We start from the raw sequence: 5,148 nt of genomic DNA, 5'->3' as shown, positions 1-5,148 counted from the left end.
TTGGTGCAACAGCCTTAATGGTCTCCTTTTTTGTTATACCATTTTTGGCATGTTTGAGTATGTTTGGCTGCACTAAATACTCATGACAGTCATTCCCACCTTGAAAGCAAATACCATAATATTGTGGTTTCCAATCAAACCATACTTCTTGATCATATACATTCCCATTCGGGTCTATGGCCTTTATGGTGTATGGTAGAGGCATTGAAACATCCATCTCAACCAAAACTCTAGCATAGGAGATCCTCTCCATTCGAGATGTACAGTTATCAGCATACAATGGTGTTCCAAGGAAACTAGCCAGCCTACTTAGTGAGTCAGTTCCCCAGCAATTCAATGGTAGGTTAAGAAACTTGACCCATAATGGAATAGTTTTAACGACCTCCTGATAACGTCCAAATCCACCCTATTAATTAGAATGGGCACGGTCGTATGCAAATATAATTTACCCAACTATGAGTCGGGGTCGAATCCCACAGAGAACAATATGTAGGTGATTTAAGCAGATTAGGAATTATCACTAACAATAGCTATGCCCGAACGCATCAATGGTGGTTTTTTATAAGGTTTTGATAAAATACGGAAATATAAATTCTAATCTAGAAAGCAAGTAAATTGATCAATGGCAACAAGAATGGAAGGAGGGAAACTACTTCTCAAGTAACGATCCAATCTATTTCACGAATTGTAAATAATAGCAAGTTTATGTTATTTAGCCTCGGATAATGACTCTAAATTAACTTCTTCCGAAGATTAACTAGACTACCCAATTGAAGATCCCTCAAGCAATTAGGAGCATTAAGAACACCCGAATATGGCTACAAGTGGTATTGCCTATTCCTAGGTCAACTTCCATTAGATGAGGGTTAACGCCCCAAATTCATGTTAATTATCCTATCCCAACTCCGTTTTTCCTCTTCCGAGTTTCAAACAAAGTAAATGGGCGAGTTCAAAGGTTAGCTAATCCCTTGAAAACATTCATGAACAAGAATAATTAAAATAGCAAAAACTTACTTGATTAAGAACAATGCAAATGAATAAATAAGCACAACAAGAGTGTCAATCTTAATTGTCACCAAGATATTTCCATCAACAAGGATTAAAAAGAAGAAAGAACAATTTGTGTAGGAACCCTAGCTTCCAACTTGTGGGAGCTGCCAAAGATGATGATATTTTGTCCCAAGTTATCATCTTATAGTAACCTAATTCTTTCAAGTTCAAAGAATGACAAATACCCACTGAATTTCGGAATTGCAGATCTGGCCCGTTAACTGGACAGTTTTGCAAAACTGTCCCATTTGGCCTCTTTTTGACTTAATTTTCACTTGGTTTCTTCCGATCACTTCTAAATCAAATAAAACCTGTAAAATAGATGTAAATGATATTAAATACACTATTTTCTCAAGCAAATATAGCAAAAATATAAGATTAAAGAAGAGATAAGTTGGTAAAATATCAACTTATCAAACCCCCAAACTTAAACTATTGCTTGTCCTCAAGCAATTCAAAACATAAAATTTCTTTCTAAGGAATTGACTCAATAGTGCACCAACATCATATCAAGTTAAAAAGTCTACTTTAAGCACAAAAACATGACTTTGATTGGTACCAACAATTAATTCAAAACACATGAATCATCAACTTCTTCTTAAAAACTTCATTTTCTTTTCAAGTGCTCAAACACCAAGTTGATCAAAGTAGCAATCAAGTCATGGCACTAAAGCTTCAAAATTTGACTCCTTATCACAAAACAACTTTCTTTTGTTCATTCCTCTCAATTGGAAAATGGAACAATTTCACAACTTAAATTCTCATGTGCCCTCACACTCAAGAGAGAATCCCACACTTAGAAAATGTAATTCAAAACACAAATGGGATATTAAATAGAAAGAATTAACTCTCTTCTCTCACAAAGATGTTCAATTGCACAAGTAGTACCATAAGCTTGCCCTTCATGTATTTCTCCACTAATATAGACACACTTGGTTCAAAATCAATTAGGACTTAAAGGGTTGTAATGTAGGCTTTTGGTTAAGGTAGGAACATAATTTGGAAATAGTGACTCAAAAACCTCCCTAAGCACTACAATTTTCAACAATCAAAGCACACTTCCTTTGAAATTTTTCCACCCTTTTCTTCATTTTCCATTTCACCAACTAGTCTTCCCTTTATTCACAACTCTTCATTATTCCTTCCTTTTTTTTTTCTTTTTCAAAATAACAAGGAAGTTTCCAAAAAAATTTTTATTTTTTTTACTTCATTTTTTTCTTTCACCTTAAAGTAACTCCCACATCACAACTTTTTCCAACTATCACCCCCAAACTTAGACTTTTAGCCTACGTTTGCACTTTCAACGCACTTAAGGAGGTAGGGTACCAAAAGATGGATCAATGAAGAACAAAAGGTTAAAGCTTGTAATATGGTTGCCAAAGAAAAGGTTAAAGGCTCAAAAGGGGTTGACTAGGGAAAATATGCAAGGGTAGGAAATTTAAGGCAAAAACGATCCAAAGAAGGCCTAACATCATTTGTCAAACCAAGTGTAACCTAGAATTTCGCCTTGAAACACATTCCGGGCAAGTTCTAGACCACAAGTAATGTAAAAGAACTCACAAAAACCTCACCACACATGGCACATGATAATCCAAGTAGAATATCTATCCAAAACCCAATTGAAACAAATGAACTCAAAGAAAATCACTTATAGCCTAAAGAGACTAATTAGTGAAAGTAAGAACCAAAAATTGAGTCTAAAATTCACAACAAGAATCATTACTTCAATTTTTTATTTTTATTTTTTTTAAATCAAGAATTCATATGCTAAGGTTTAACTAAGTTGGTATCAAGCAAGCCAAAATTGGCCAAGGAGCAAAAATCACATCCCAACACCATTCCTACAACTAAACTACGAAAAAAAACTAAAGAAGCTAGTAAAAAAAAAATCATACTAATATAAATGTCATAAAAAAAAAATTACCAAAATAAAATCAATCTACCAAATTATCATCCATCATGACATATCACACCCCATCACAAAAATATCTATCAAAATAAAGTCTCCCCAACTTAAAATATTGCATTGTCCTCAATGTTACTATAGAATTAAAGCAAAAGTTAGGAGGAACTCCCTGAAAAAATGGTGTCACTGAGCTAGCAGCTATGCTACATCAAAAATCTCTTCCTCCATGACTTGATTTGTTCCTCCTAGAAATGCTTCTGATGAACTAGAAGTCTTTTTTTTTTTTTTTTACAAGTACCTGAGAACTTGCAACTGAATAAAAAAATAACAAAAGAGATGTTGGGGTTCCCTTGTCAGTTAAGCACAAACACACTTCAGCAAATATCAGATACAGTGCCCCTAAAACTTGAACTATCTGAACAACATTTAGACCATTTAAGTTCTCCCACAAAAGAGTCACAAAGAAACCATATTAAGCATGTTTAAACTACATAGAAGACTCCCCATATCAGGGTATTCTCCCAACAAAATCAATCATCAATAAAGCTCATTTAGTAAGTTTCATTGCGACATACCAAAGCACAAAAAGATGGAGTTACGTAGTCCATTCAAAGCAAGATAATGAGCACCCTTTTCATCAGCTCATTTTAGACCAAGTTCCAAACATAATGACACCATGAAAGCGTTTACGCACACGAGCTAGCTCCCAAATTGATTGAAACAAAACTCATGGTTGAATATTCACTCAAATCAATGGCAACTAATTCTGGGTCAAAAATGTTGTAAAAAAAAAATGATAATCCGATGAAGAATAACAGCAACACAAAGTAGTGAATGCACCAAGTCATTTTCTTTGTACCTAAAGTTCACTATCATACCCCATTTAACATTGTAAACAACTTCCATCATTATACACCAAAGGAGTTTCAAAAATATTAAAGTCTCAACCCAGCAAGTTTAATCCATAAACACTAACCATAGAAAATATTGCAACAAGCCAAGCAAGGTTTAAGCTCACAAAATAAACTAAGCAGCACAATTGTTGAAAAACAGTTGGACTATCCCTCAGCCTATTCAGCCAGCAAATCATTTTTTTTTAAACACTTGGACACGCAGAATTCTTTAGGGGATAATATTGCAATTACACAATGTACTAAACCTCTTGGCAGCTCACGTACACCCATTAAAATACCCGAGACAGTCACATATGCAGTCCAAGGACATGATTGTACTCATTCGACACTAACGGATTGCTCAACTCGGGTGTAGACAAGTTTCAACTCAAGTAATCTGACCAAGCAGTCCAAGACCTACCTAACTACCCAAAACTTACTCCTAATCGCGCTCGGTTACTCAGACTTCACCGCCGAATGAAATCGTCTCTCAGTCACTTTGTCGAACACCTTGCGGGCATCACCTTAACCAAGCTTTTTGTAACAATTAGACAATAGAATTACCCTCCCAATTTAATGGGAATTATAGTTCTATCCTATCTTCATCTCAATCAAACAACCAACACCAAAATTTTCAGAATTTGAGCTTTCAACTCAACACCAAACCAACCACATGAGAAGAAAAGCAGAAAGAGAAAAGAAAAAACAATTGCCAAGAGAAAGCAAGGGAAAGAGATAAGAAGAGGAGATAGAAGCGTACCTGGTAGCCGATGGTGTGAGAAGCGGCGTGTGCAGTGGGCGAGGGGTTGGGGGAACTGGGAGTGCGAAAATAAACTGGCAAGGGACTTTAGTTTTTAAGCTCAGGGCAGTATCTTGTGGTAACAAGGGTCTGGGAGTGGTCTTAAATATTCTAAGGCTTTAGTAGAAACATAGTAAACATTTACCTTAGGCTTACATAGACATTTATCTGGACCAAATACTAAGACACCCTATCTAAACCAAAAAAATAAGGTGCTAGCTTCTTATAGCCAACTGTAAGCAAGCAATTTCTGTGTGCATATTTTGCACTGTCAAGCCACTTTAACACTAAATTAATTGCAAAAATTATGAAATTTGGTAGAACGATAAAAGATAATATGGTAAACTATTCTATAAAAAAAAATCCAAAATGAGTTAAAAGAAAGTTAAAACGATGGGTTGCCTCCCACCAAGCGCTTAATTTAAAGTCGCGGCACGACATGAGTTAACCTTACCACTTTTCTCTCCACTTGGAGAATATGAATTTTCGCCCCAACTTTG

At 35.4% G+C, this 5,148-nt stretch overlaps 1 long non-coding RNA gene across 1 annotated transcript; it reads right to left on the bottom strand.

The window, feature by feature from the left end:
- Nucleotides 1-994: 994 nt before the first annotated feature.
- LOC132603202 (uncharacterized) lies at nt 995-4,832 on the bottom strand. The gene is made up of 2 exons (XR_009568005.1): nt 4,610-4,832; nt 995-3,268 (listed from the first exon to the last, which is right to left on the bottom strand). It is a non-coding gene; the product is annotated as an uncharacterized LOC132603202 (long non-coding RNA).
- Nucleotides 4,833-5,148: the final 316 nt, after the last annotated feature.

This window comes from Lycium barbarum, chromosome 7 (assembly GCF_019175385.1).
Source record: "Lycium barbarum isolate Lr01 chromosome 7, ASM1917538v2, whole genome shotgun sequence".
Taxonomy (NCBI): domain Eukaryota; kingdom Viridiplantae; phylum Streptophyta; class Magnoliopsida; order Solanales; family Solanaceae; genus Lycium; species Lycium barbarum.
This window is presented reverse-complemented; position numbering and strand designations above follow the sequence as displayed.